At 38.8% G+C, this 14,867-nt stretch overlaps 1 protein-coding gene across 6 annotated transcripts in view; it reads left to right on the top strand.

Moving 5' to 3' along the window:
• The window catches only part of CALD1 (caldesmon 1), a 181,035-nt gene that overhangs the window by 19,332 nt on the left and 146,836 nt on the right, over positions 1–14,867 (top strand). Inside the window, exon 1 of one of the 6 annotated variants that reach the window (XM_082661735.1) lies at positions 7,727–7,752. The exons of 4 other annotated variants lie outside the window; for them this stretch is intronic. The gene's annotated coding sequence lies outside the window, so the exon portion shown is untranslated. Of the gene's footprint in view, positions 1–7,726; positions 7,753–14,867 lie in introns of those variants that run through there. One more of the 6 variants, XM_082661734.1, reaches the window with a different exon arrangement.

The following is a 14,867-nucleotide window of genomic DNA, read 5'->3' as shown; positions in this document are numbered from 1 at the left end:
ATAATTTTTAAATCTTCCTGATGGAATATTCCTTTCATTAATTCACCTTAAATTCTATTTTGCCTGCTATTAATATTGCTATAATGTCTTTCTTTCTATGGTTATTCACTTATTACATGTTTTAAACCTTTCATTTTTCAATATTCCTGTGTAATTATTTTAAAGTGGATCTTTCATAAATAGCATACAGATAAATGTCTAATATAGTCAGAGATTTTTATCATTTGATGTATGAGATAAATCCATTATATTTGTTATTATTGATGATATATAGGATGTTTGAAAATTCTGAAAACATAGGACAAACTTAATTTTAAATAATAAATTAGGTACATTTTAAAGTAATTTGCTCAATATGTTTTTGTTCTTCAAGCTTCAGACAACATTTCAAGTGAAGTATCTCTAAATTTAAAGTAATGGGTCCAATTATTAATCTTAAAAAAGCACAGTATATACATTATTTTCCTTGGGTTTCCAGAATTTTTAGACCCTATGTGGTGTATTTATTATATAAGATATATTGCACCTATTATTTGAAAATGTAACTAACCTGCAGGTTAGTTATCTCCTTATCTCCTATAGTAGAAAGTTAACAAGTAATGTCTAACATTAATAAAGCCACCATAATCAAAACAGTTTGGTATTGGTGTAAGAATAAACAAATAGATCTATGAGACACAAGAGAAACTACAGAAGTAGACATCATATTCCCCATGTTTCCAATATTATTGTTATATAAATATTGCTCTTAGCTGATGGTATATACTATGATTACTTTTTATTTCATATACTAGTACCTTTCTTCCCCCACTCCTCATAATTTAATAATTACTCTATTTCTTTTACCTGATTAGTTTTCTATCATTAAAGCAAACATCAAACTCTTTTCAATACAGTCAGATACATCAGGTAATTTGTCAGTTTTTTTTCCTTTAAAGGTATCCTTCTTGGAAACTGCTTGGAATTTTCTAGGTTTGTTGCACAGCTAGCTGTTCTAAATCTTCACTTCACAGTCACCTTAGGAATTTCCTTCCTAGGATTGAAAGGAATTTCCTTTGCATGTGGGTTGAAATTTGAATCCTGTTTCCTACATCCCATTCTTCCTCTTTCTTTATACCCCTATTTTGATGAAGAAGGTCATCTAGGATCTTCCTGAACATGGATGCAGAAGAGACAAAAATTTTTTAGTGTCTTTCATTTATCTCATACTTGGTTGATTATTTGACTGGACATAGAATTCTAGGCTGGAAATCATTTTCCCTAAAACTTCTCACAGTGTGCCTGCATTATCTTCTAGATTCCAATGTTGAGTTTTTACATCTGATGCCATTTTGAATCCCGAATATTTGTATGTTGCCTGATTTATTTCCTCTGTGGAAGTATTTAAGATTTTCTTTTTATCTTTAATATTCTGAAATTTTATGCCAATGTGCCCTGGTATTATTTGGATTTTTATTTATTCTGTTGACTACTTAGTGGGCCTGTTCAATCTAGAAAACACATCTTTTAGCTTTGGGAAATTTTCTTATATCATTTTGGTGATAATTTCCTTCTCATGGTTTTCCATGTTCTCTCTATCTCTCCTGGATATCTTTCACTGATCCTCTGATTTTATATTTTCCCCAATATTTTCTACTTCTCTGTATCTTATTCTAATACCTGGGAGGCTTCCTTAATTTTGGCTTTATATTCCTTGTTTTTAACTATGATACTTTGTGAATTTCCAAGAGTTCTTTTCTTGTTGTTTTGGATGTTCCTTTCTATAACATCCTGATCTTTTTTCAGAGATACACTAGTTCTTCTATCTCCTTGGAAATATCATTTATACTTTTAAGTGCTTTTCTGTTCCATCTCATCTATGTTTCCTCTGTGTTCCTATTTTTTTGTTGTTTGTGCTGGTCTCTGTCTTTAATTCTTTCCTAAAAATACTGGTGATCCTTGGCTGGCTGTCCATATATAGGAGTGAGACAATAAAAAACTGATTGGAAACTCTGAGTACAGGGGCACTGATGGGCCCACTGGCAGATAATGGACCAGTTGTTTTCACTGGGCAATCATCAAATACCAATATCTCTAGATCTTTTTTTTTTTTTAAAGCACATGTTGGGGGTAGGAGTTTACTAATTTATTAATTTATTTTTGCTGTGTTGCATCTTCGTTTCTGTGCAAGGGCTTTCTCTAGTTGTGGCAAGCGGGGGCCACTCTTCATCACGGTGCGCGGGCCTCTCACTATCGCGGCCTCTCTTGTTGCGGAGCACAGGCTCCAGACGCGCAGGCTCAGTAGTTGTGGCTTACGGGCCTAGTTGCTCCGTGGCATGTGGGATCCTCCCAGACCAGGGCTCGAACCCGTGTCCCCTGCATTAGCAGGCAGATTCTCAAGCACTGTGCCACCAGGGAAGCCCTAGATCTTTCTCTTGAACAAGTTTATCCAGAGAAGACTTTCACAATCTCCTCCTGGTAGTTGTAAGCACAGCTCCAGCATTTTGAGAAGTTTTAGGGCATTGACTGGATCATGGAGGCATCTGCATGGGATAGTTTCCCATTTGCCTTCACTGGTCCCTGTCAGTTTCACTGGTTTTAGATCATGTTTCACTTCAGTTTCTTGGCTGGAAGTTTTAAGCAGGTAGTTCAGGTTTGAATCCCATTCCTTCACACAGAAAGGGGTCTTCCCCCTTTCAGTCCAGGGTCTGCCTCTTGCTGATAGATTGCTTCCCCATTAGTAGGTTACCGTGGGTAGAGCATTCCTATTCCTGTTCATAGATGGAGCACCATCTTCCTAGTGCCCAGCTTTCTCCAGGAGCTTCGTTATAGCTTTTCTGTCAGGTTAGCAATGAAATCTGTCATACCTTCGGTCCAGGCTAACCTCTTTGTCTTTGAATTCCCTCTTCTGGCTCCCAAACAGTAGATCTGATAGATGAAACTGAATGCTTTGGAATATCTTAATAATCATTGTCACTTTTTTTTTAACTTTCAAATTTTCACCTATTTCTTCATTCAGTCTGCATTATTAATTGAGTAAAATTAAATTAACCTGTTGGAGATTTAGCCTTGAATATATTTTAAAAGGAAATTTGTGCCTCCTCTGAGATAGCTATGATGGGAGGAAGATAACTTAGAATGGCAACATTCTGTGTTTGTGGGCAGGTAGAGAACAGTCATGGTGGTTAGATGAGCTAGCCCCTACTCTTTATTTCTGTTTTTCCATGCTCAACCTCTTAAACAGAGGTGATTCTCCTAAAGGGAGAAATATAAATCTTGCACCTAGAGGATTATGAGGAATATGAAATCTGGAGACGTTAAATTGTACATACTTTAAAGCATTAGCCCAACTATACAAAATTCTTTTCATGATAGAATGACTGGTTTATTAAAAGGTCTCAAGTCACTGCAGGTATAAAGACAACATGGTTTTATGTTTTTTTCTACTAGTACCCCTAACTGTTCTGTTTCAAACTTCCTTTTATCACAGAGTAAAGGGGTCCCTTAAATACATCTCTGCCCAGCATCCAAACTCAAGAAAGATAAATGTTTATTTTAAAATTTAAATCTCATATCTTAACTGATTCAAAGCTCTGCTCCCACCTCTACTCCCAGGATAGAGTCCAGTGGCTTAGAGTTGTATCGCTGAGGCTCTTGAACAACTTCTCCTCCTTCATCCTGGTGAATAACTCTGGAATACTGGCGGGTGGGGAGGTGAGAGAAGGAGGAAGAGGTCTCTACTGGACTTGCCACAATAACTGGTTGTTGTAAAAAGACCTGAGTTAATTTGCCTGACTCTTTATGGTTAATGTCAGTAGTCTCCAATTATTAGGTGTAGGCACTGCTTGCTCCCAGATAACCTCCCAGATAACCAGGTATGTTACAATGGAAACAAGTCTCAGAGACTAAATTCTGCACACGTGTAAACATTCATTAGACAGTAGGCATAAAAACAATTACAGAATCTGTTCTGCAGCCTTGAAGAAGTTCTCTTTCTGTCCTCTTAGTTGCTCTGACAAGCACCTTATACGAAAGGTTTACTCCCTGGCAAATGTTACAACATTCTGATGACAGGATCAGTTTCCTTTCTAGCCAGGCCCAGATTTTTAAATGGGCACAAGCCTGAACAGAATCCTAAATTTATGGCACTTCTGCAAATGCAGGGCTTGCCAGATTCCTAATACCTGTACACACTAGGATGAGATCCCTGTATAAGTCTTTCTACGCAACCCAATCACATGTATTGAACACCCACTCATTTGCCAAATGAAAAACTATGTTTATTCAATACTTCCTTTATGCTAATTTACAGGCCTTTAGGTATGAATTTAGATAGTGGTATTTAAAACATCAGTCTTATATGCTTTCTGGTGTGTATACTCCTGACTAGGGTCATTCATATACTAACAAACAACAGTTCCTAGGGTACAGGTTAGAGTTAACTTCCACACACGTATAGATTACACTGTATACACTGAAGTATTTAAATATAAAATTTCAACAGTGGAACATTGGTCATAACTCTGAGCAAACTCTTTGAAAATAAGTGATTAAAGACTCATTCCCAAGGGATGAAAAAAAGTACTTAAAGAGTTTAGGATGGTAAGAAAATAGTACAACTACGGGAAAGACTAACTTGTAGAACATCTGTGTTTACTAAGGAAATGATATTAAGGCTAAAATCCATGAGGATAATATATTCCTCAAGCCCCTACTTTCAAGCTAAGATTACCAATACAATATATGTATAATAGTCAGGGTGCAAGTAATACACCTGATACCAATCTTGCTCCTGGCCTTTGACTGACATTGCTAATTAAACCTAGCATTCTTTCTCATGGCTTCAGAATTCTTTTCAATGCAGTATTCTAGGCAGCTGAAGCTGATAGATTAGAATTGACAGACAAGAGAGAACCTGGTGTAGTACAATAGGCATGGGGTCTATACTAGCTGTAAAACCTATAGGTAAAATTTTGAACCCTTTCAAGCTTTCATTTACTCATCTGTAAAAAAGCAGGGCTGGGAGTTATGAGAACTAAATGAAATAATATAAATAACGTAGCACAGAGCCTGTAGAGGTTCAATAAATACTAGTTCCCTCCTCTTATAGCCATGATTTTTTTTTTTACCAAGCTGATATATGTTACTTTCAGCTCATGTCTCTTCTATGAGAACAACACTTCATCTAGAACAAAATGTACATTCAGCATGGTACAGTTGTCTATATTTTGACTGTCAGTTTTAGTCATGTCTGTCATTTTTTATTTTCCAACATGAAAAGAGAGTTTTAGGGTAGTCACATTGGAAAACAAAGACAATAAGATTAAAATTCCCTCAAATCAACTTTGGAGCCATGAAAATACTAATGCCTTGACAGCTTACTCACAATTGCAAGAGGCTGTGAGCCAACATCTTGCTTTGTATTGTAGAGGTGATGAGAACATATTTTCATTGCTAGAAAAAAATTAAGCTATACAGACAGAAATGGGACATGGGAGCCAAATTCCACAAGAACACCCTTAAGTTTAAAGATTTTTCCCCATCTCTTGACAATATTTAGAAAACCAAAGGCTATAAACTTTTAAAAGGAATCTTGGATAGCTTACAGACATAGTAAGGTCACCAAAACACTTAGCAGATATGGAATTTTTATAAAAGTATTTAAATTGATTAATATTATTCTCAGAAGTAGCATAAACTTAATCAGAAATGCTTACTAAAAGTGAACATATTGTGACTAATTGCCAACTGCTATATAATCAACTCAATTGGCCTAATCCTGCATTTTCAGCAAACAGACAGATCCTGCCCTTATGAAGTGAATCAAATGGTTGGAGATGGCAAATCATCCAATGGGTTATCCTCAGCTGTCTTAATCAGTGTTTTCTAGATTTTTCCAGTTTCTGATACATCCTTGAACTGCCAGGTTATGCCTAGTGAGGGTCTATTCTCCTTCTCTCCAGTTGGTTGTAATTATACCATGATTTATTTATAAGAATATGTACTATGAACACACTATTGGTAGGATATTTGCATGTTGTTTTTCCAGTAGTCAATATATTCTTGTCCAGCACTGTGGGTCAAAACTGTGCCCCCTGCGATGGCTCCATGGGGTGAGAGCTACAGTCTGCAAGCATTGAATTGGCCATTGAGAGGACCAAACCACTGACTTCTTCATTCTTGTTCCTCTTTGTGGTGGCAGAAGGCCTTCTCTTTCCCTGCACCCAAGTGTGTGCCAGTTTTTGAATTGAGTAGCAGTTTAATGAAAGCCAAAGTTTATCTGTGAGGTTTGCTCAGGCCTTCATTCTGTTCTCAGCCTTTGCATTCTGTCTGAGAGTACCTCCTATCCCCCTTCAGCTGACAGTGCAGTTGCTAGCTGTGTGTGGGCAAGCCTCCTGGCAGCTCCTGGGCCAAAGAGGAATGACTAACCACCCAGATTACATACAGAATTTTTCAGGAACATGTCTATCAACACAAGCCATCAGCTAAGAAGAATGTTTCCTTGGTCCTTGGGTGGTTTTCCATTTGCTGTCTACTGATTGAAAGTCAATCCATAATCCAAAGTTCAACTCCTATACCGCCACCTCCTTCTTGCCCCAGAGTGGAAGGAGAAGGTTCCCATGACTTAAACCGCTGTGTATTATATCTGACCCAAAGAGTTTACTGTTCTTTTCTCTCTACTTCACCATCAGGCAGGAACAATGTTCATTGATCTTTGTATATCCTACCCTCAATTCCACTGCAAATCACAACTTCAAGCCCAAAGTAAAGGATCAACAAATGCTGAATTGAATTCAGTTAATTGAAGACAGGAATGTTCACGGACACTATTAATACTTCTGATATTATCCTGTCTCCCTGGGGACTCATAACTGGGGAGAGGGGTTGCCAAGTACAATCAGAATTGGCTGGAGAGTTTTTTCAAACTACACAGGCTGATAGCGTGGATTGTTCTGCTACTCAGGACGTTCTGAAATTATCCCTGCCCACTCCTCTCCAACCCTCGTCCTGGTTGAGAACCTTCAAAGAACCTTTCTGTCTAAGACACACCATTCAGAACTTTCTACTTACTCGTATTCATTTTAATGAAAACCTCATAAAACTAGCCATGGATGTGTTTTCATCATATTCAAAGTTTAATTGACTGATAGCTTGGGCACGATGGAAATGCTTAGATAGATTATCTTAAGTTACATTTAAACAAAACTATTTACAAAAAATCTACTTCTTGGTTGGGCTATTTTTAATGTTTCCTAAACAAGTTATTGTAGGTGGGCCAATTTTCCCTCTTTGCTTGTCATTTTAGAAACCCATTTGGACATGTTCTATCCCTGATCTAATTCTCTCACCCCACTGGCTACAGAGTAGTGCGTTCTTGTTTGAAAGGGTCAAAAGATTCAGAATCTGACATCCAAAATATGTGCTCTTTTCCCTTTTTTTTTTTTTCTGGAGTCAAAACCCCTGAAGTATAAATCCTTTTTAAATGAAGAAAACAGTGCCAAAAGGAATGAAACATTTTTCGTCCTTCTCCAAAACAGAGAGATAGCACTGAAACAGGAAGTGGATGATTTAAATATCCACTCGGCATCTTGGCAACATATTTATGTTTAAGGGACTTAAGGTTAAAAGGTTTTAGTCTGGCCTGGGAACACTCTATCTTCCCCTAGGGTTTGGAGCTTTGGGGAAAACTTTTAAGCACTTATCAAATATTTGCAATTAGCCATTTTTCTGAGACCAGACTGTTACTGGGAATGTCACAGGACGGTGTTCCTGGTAAGTAGCATGCCACCATTGCTCTCCTGCTTCTTATGATTATCTCTTTAGCAATCTAGGTTGGTATAGTAGAAAGTTGTTTCATTTTCTATTAAAAAAAGAATGCAGTCTCCAGTTCTGCTTCTCCCAAATCTGGAACTACACAGAATGACTGAACAAGCAGAATGCAAAATCGGAGCTCAACTACTTGTGTATCCCAGGTGCCACTTAAGGGCTCCATCCTCCAGGAAAATTCACCTCACCCCTATCTAAGTTATGTACCTCTCTGCTCTCACAGCACCACCTGTTCATACCACTATCATTTATTTTCTTTTTCTTCCTTTCCTTCCTTCCTTTCTTCTACCTCTCTTCCATTCCTCTTCTTTCTTCCATTTTTTTCCCCATTCTTTCAGGTAGTGCCTTGTAGATCATTTGTTGAACTTTGCATTTTATTCTGTATAAAACGGGAAGCAATTAGAAAGTTGTAATCAAAAGAGTGATGTGAACTGACTTAGAGTTTACATCTGACTCCTGTGTTGAGAACAGAATGGCATGGGGAGAGTGGGGTAGTGGGGAAGCTGATGTAACTGAAAGACAATGATGGCTTGAGCTAGAGTGGCAGTGATGGAGATAGTGAAAAGTGATCAGCTTCTAGATATTTATTCTGAATGTAGAGCCATCAGGATGTGCTAATGAATTTGAGAGTGAAAGAGAAACAGGCAGTGGTATTCTGGAGCAGGCTCATTAGAGCTCATGAGAGCCAATGCTAAATTTTTAGGAGTTTTGTAAGACACTTATTAAATACAAGCCATATAACAAATTAATTATATAAACTTCTAATTGAATGTTATATTAAACTAAAAGTAATGAATACTAAAAAACTCATCATTTCCTAATTATCTTATTACATTTTACAATTACCTATGCTCTTGAAGTTATTGATATATTTCGTGTCTATATGGTGGAAACACTACATAATGGAGAGCCACTATACATCTCCTACCAACTTAGTATTCAATGATGTGACATTTGTAGCTAGAAATGGATAATGATGGGAGTATTTATACAGAGAAGTTGGACCTTCCTCTACCTCCCACCCTTCAGAGCTGAGAACCTGCTGTTACATGTTTACCAGCAAATCACTGGAAAAAAAGGAGTCAAAATGAACTTAAGGTTTTTGGTTTAAGAAACTGGAAGAATGGAATTTCATTTACCAAGTTCAGGAAAGATGTAGAAGGAGTTGTGAGGGTGGACATCAGTAGTTCGGTTTTGAACATTTTGAATTTGACATAACAGTTACACATCTGATTGGAACTGTTAAATAAGCAGTTGGATATACAAGTCTGGGATTCAGGGAGGAGGTCCTGGGTGAAGATATGTATTTGAGAGTCATCAGCATTTGCATGAGATTTAATGCCAAGAAGCAAGATGAGATCAAGGCAGTGAGTTAGATAGAGGAACACAGTCTTAGGACAATTTCTGGGGTCCTCCGACAATTAAAGATCAGAGTGAAGACCAGGAGCCATCCAAGGAGAATAAGAAGAATGGCTAATGGGAGTAGAAAGAGAACCAGGAGGGTGTGATGTGCTAAAAGCCAAGTGAAGAAAGAACTTCCAAAGGGAGGAAGTGATTGTGTCAAATACTAATAGGCTAAGTAAGACAGTGACTGAGAACTGATCAATGAATTTAGCAATGTAGAAGTATTGATGACCCTGAAAAAAAAATGCAGAAAAAGTCGGATCGGCATGGATCCAAGAGAGAAGGGGAGGAAAAGAAGTAGGAACAGTGAGCAGAGGCAACTCTTTTCAGAATTTTTGTTGAAAGAGGAGCAGAGGACTGGAATAGTTACTGAAGAGACATGTGAGTTTAATAAAGATTCTCTTTTCCTAATTTAAGATGAGATATATTTAGGCATGTTTGATGATGGAAATAATCCAGTGGAGAAAGAAATATTGATGATGCAGAAGAGAAGTAACAGTTGCTAGAAAAATGCTCTTGGGTAGGTGAAAAAAGGTGGAACCCAGAGTGCAAGTGGAAGGTTTGGCCTTAGATAGGAACATGGACAAATAAGGCATCATTGCAGGAGGAAAGGTAGACTATCTGGATTCAGCTATAGGTAGATTGGGAAATGTGGTGGGAGCCTGTGAAGTTTCCATCTGATTACCTCCATTTTTTCAGTGAAATAGTAAGCAAGTTTATCAGCTAAGCATTAGAAAGGAAGAGGAGATTTGAGGGGTTTTAATAGAAGAGAGGATGTTTAGACTTGGGAAACATAGTAGAACTGCCAGGTAGCACTAAGGATCCACTCAACATTAGTAGTAATCAATTTTAAGTAAAACCAGTCAGCTTAGCTGTGAGTTTCCTCCAGCTGGGTTCAGCTGCCTGCCTGCTAAATGGAAAGTAGTGTTTAGAGTGATGAATCAGGGGCTGTCATCTGTGAAAGAAGGTGGGATACTGAGATATGTTGGAGGAAAAGTCCATTGGAGGAGAGGAGCTCAAGGAACTAAGAGGCCAGGGTATTAGAAGGATCACATACATGAAATTTGAAATTTCTGAGAATTACGGCAGGCATCATATTGAAAAGAGTTACAACCAGGAGCTAAAATCTTCTAGAAATAGAGGGGAGTAATGCAGGAATCAGTAGATGACTGCAACAAGGAGGGGTAGTGGGTAGTATTTTTAGGGAGAAACGAGGCAAAAATGGCAAAGAGGAGTAAGGAGGACACCTCCTTCACCTCCAGGCTCTGTGATACGAGAGTATGGATGTCAGAAGGACTGTAAATTGTAAGGGGATATATAAAGCATGAAGTTGGAGGGAATAATCAAAGAGTTTTCAATATAGAGTCTTGGTTGATGACTGATCCTGAGTTCTAGAGAAATCAGGTAGGGAGATGATAGGGGATCAGAACAGGAGATGTACAGAGCCAGTTGGGCATGGAATATGGGTAATGTCGGAGGATCTGAAAGTCTTGGGAGCCTTGAAGAATGTAGGGCATGATACAATCAGTCCTGATGATCTCATATTCAGACTATAATAGTAAGTCTGGGACTGTTGCTGAGGAGGGAGGGGTTTCTTTCCAGGAACATGCAGAATTCTGGGGCTTCTTTTTCAATCCAACTGAGAGTTCAGTGGAGGCTTGTGGAGGGCTTGTTTACTAGGAGCACACAAAGCTCTAGAGACCACGTTTACTCCTGCATAATATCTGTTCCTTCTTTTCAGCCCTTAGCTCACCAAAGTTTAATAACATGTTTACTTCACAGTCTTCTGCAAACTTGAACTTCACCTTGCTCATGTCTGTGTCCCTAGTCCTAGCATTCTCCTGTAATAAGCTCAGGAATATGAACAAATGAATGAATGAATGGGGGTTTGAGTGAATGATAATTCTTTAAAGGTTTAGCATTGGAAAAAATAAACAAGCAAACAAAGTGAGAAGCAGCTTCTGCTCCCACCCAAGATCTTTCCTCAACTGACTTCTCCCTCCTGAGTTTTGAACTCACTAGACTCTTGACTCTCACTTGCAATCTTAGCCCAGCCCTTCATGCTCCATCTTTCTGACTGGACTTCATCATCATCTATAACTGGGTATAACTCCAGTACATGAATAGAGTGACCAAGCCCTAACTCTCCTGACCCACCTCACTGCTTGCCAAATTCTGAGAGAGCACTTTGAGCACAAGTTTTGACCCTTCACTGGCGTGTATAGGATGACCTGGTGAGCTACCTGGTCTAACTTTAGTGGCCCTCAAAAACAGTATCTAGCTGCATCCGCTCAACCTGTATCAATCATTATTCATGGTTGCTCTTGGTCCTTTAGTATACTTAGTTAATGGTGCCATCTTGTTTTGTAAGGAAGTAGTAATTCTAACCAGCTTCAGCAGGCTTCAACTTGAGACCTCTTTAGGGAATAAGATGAGTGGGTTAGGGAATTTGATGTGTCTGAGATTTACTTATAAGATTTAAAATCTCCATTTAGAATTGTCTGTCTTTCTAAGAATGATATTTATTTTCAATTAACTGTATTTCTTGTCACACTGTGGTGAGCCCTAAGAAGATTATAGAGAAGGGTAAAGTCAGGGACTCTGAGATTGTTAGAACCTGGATAAAAGCTAAATGATCACACGTAAAACCACAGAGAACAGGATAAAATGGTATGTAGTTAAATGATAGAAAGTAGAAGTCAGACCCCAGCCAGAGAAGGAGAGGTTAAATGGAAGTCGTAATGATCTAGTAAGATTTCTTGGAGGAGATGGGGTTTCAACTGGGCCTTGAAGATTAAGTAGGATTAAGACAGAGAAAAAAATATGTCATATGGAGGTATTTATATTAAAATGCAATAATACAGACATTATTGTAAGACTTTATGGAGAATGTACTGACCTGATGATAGTGGACAGTGAATGTATAGGAATAATGAAAGGTAAAGTTGAGTCCACAGCAGTGGCTATGAAATGGCCTCTCAGCTCTTCTACTGCTGGGAGTGTAATTGCCCGATGCCTCAGCAGCTGCACTTTAAAATCTGTGTTCTCGCTGAAGCTACAGGTCCCATGGAGCTTGACGGGGATATGTCAGGCTTGTTCCTGGGAGATGTGGAACTCCTCTGATGGACGGCTTTGTTCTGAGGATTCCCCTGGGTCTTGCCTGACTTTCTTAGAACTGCGCTCTAGTACAAAACTCTCCTTACCTACCTGCCTGCCTTCTCTCCCTCCTTCAAGAAGGCCAGCCCTGCATTCCACTCTGTGGTTTTCCTAGCTTCTCCTGGCTCTTCATGATCACCAGCAGTGTTCCTCAAGTCAGCTGCTGTGATATCTTCACTAGCTCCTTCAGGGTCATCAGTGTTGTATCCTAATCATTGGTTTGGAGGGGTGACCCTCACCATTTTTTATGGTTTTTAAGGTTGAGGGAATGTTTAGGACTATGAGATCCCAGTCCAGGGTTTTATTTTAGCTTCTAGAAGCTGACAGGGTCTAGGGTTTTGACTATGCTGAACAACTTTAGTGAACTAGTTGGATTGAAAAATCTGGTGTTTGGGGCTTCCCTGGTGGCACAGTGGTTAAGAATCCACCTGCCAATCCAGGGGACATGGGTTTGAGCCCTGGTCCAGGAAGATCCCACATGCTGTATAGCAGCTAAGCCTGTGCACCACAAGTACTGAGCCTGAGCTCTAGAGCCCGTGAGCCACAACTACTGAAGCCCACGCGCCTAGAGTCCGTGCTTCGCAACAAGAGAAGCCACTGCAATGAGAAGCCCATCCACTGCAAGAAAGAGTAGCCCCCTTTCACCGCAACTAGAGAAAGTCCATGCGCAGCAACAAAGACCCAATGCAGCCAAAAATAAATAAATTAATTAATTTTTCAAAAAGATTATATCATGTTTTAAAAAAAAAGAAATCTGGTGTTTGAACCAAATGCGTAGAAAGAATGAAAGTAGAGACAGAATACTTCATATGATTAACATATGATGTTCTCAAAAGAACTTTTTATCAAATAAAACATTTAAAAACTATCTTGGGCTTCCCTGGTGGCGCAGTGGTTGAGGGTCCGCCTGCCGATGCAGGGGACTCGGGTTCGTGCCCCGGTCCCGGAGGATCCCACATGCCGCGGAGCGGCTGGGCCCGTGAGCCATGGCCGCTGAGCCTGTGCATCTGGAGCCTGTGCTCCGCAACGGGAGAGGCCACAGCAGTGAGAGGCCCGCATACCGCAAAAAAAAAAAACAAACTATCTTTCCTCTAAAAAACAAAGTCTATTAATATTTTTTTAAACCTCTGTAATTGGAGTATATTCCTTTTGTGAAATATCAGTTGCTTAAGAATCTTTTAATTGTAGTTGTGCTAACCAGGGTCATTCAGCTGTGAATTCATCTAGTCTTCTCTTGACCCATCTAACATACTAGTTTTGCCTAGTGCTGTCCTGTTTTCTCCCAGCATAGCTAAGGGTTTGATAATTTTGTTCAGATAGATAATTTCCTTCCAGTGACAATCTTCCTTCAGTCCTAATATTTAATTTTTCTGGAAAAGTGCAAAAGCTTATATGCACAAACATAAACTGTAGAGTTTTAAAGTAAAACAAAATGTTTTCTCAAGTCCGATGTGGCAGCATCTGGTTATGTGTGTACGTCAGATCTGCAGTTGTGTTTCCAGCACAGCTAGATGAGGTTGTGGAACAGGAGGATCCTGCCATCGTTTTCAGTCTAAGAGTCTCACAGTTTATCACAGTTAACAGCCATTTATTGAAGGAAATTACTGGAGTTCCTGCATTTTCCACTTAGTAATTTTCACATACTAGGGAAAATGGAACTTGATTAATTATATTTAGTTTGCATTTGAAAAGCTACTCCAAAATATTTAAAACCATTTAGGATGTCATTCTTAGATCACGTGTATATTCGCAGCAACAAAACCATTCCTGAACTCTCTATTCAGCCAGTTTAAGCTAGCTGTGGGCTGTTTTGTATATACAACATCAATGAGTTTGGAAGATCTATGTTTATGTTGCTGCTTTGACTGAACTGGCATTTCGGAGGATTTTTGGAGTCTCCAAGTGAATGGGTAAAATTTAGAGAGTAAGGACACTTTGAAATGAACTGTGCAGTCATATGATCAGTGTTTTCCGCCAAATACAGGAGAATATAATTCCAGTTGTTCCAATGCAAGTCACATTTCATTGACAATCCCATGGCTTTAGTAGGTGAGGTTTTGCTGAGTCAGAAGGTAGAACAGTGAACTTAAGTTTTCTTACACTTCCCTGACGAAATCTGTTTTCTTCCTGGCTTTAAAAATAGTCATTTACTTTTTGTTTTGAAAGAGTGGCTGTTAGAGGAGTAGAAACAGGATTCAACGAGTTGGATTATTTGTTGTAGAGAATGTTAATGTTATAACCAGAGCAATGAAGTGCTGTTTACATTTGCTAGGGAATTGTGATTGTTTCAGTTTTATTTTTATTTTCATTTTTTATCACTAGTCTTATGTAGGGTCAAAATTGTCAAGAGTGTACCTTTAGAGGAGTACAAGGTAGACAAGTTTGCTGGAGGACTCCTACAGGACTATGTCAAAGGAAGGGTTCCATTTCACAAACAGTTGTTGTCTCAACAGATGCATACCTGGCTAGAAAGGACAATTTTCTTTGTTTGCTCTTTTGAC

Source organism: Grampus griseus (genome assembly GCF_964374135.1).
Source record: "Grampus griseus genome assembly, chromosome: 9".
In the NCBI taxonomy this organism is placed as follows: Eukaryota; Metazoa; Chordata; class Mammalia; order Artiodactyla; family Delphinidae; genus Grampus; species Grampus griseus.
Note: the sequence above shows the minus strand (reverse complement) of the source record. Positions and strands in the feature narration are given on the sequence as shown.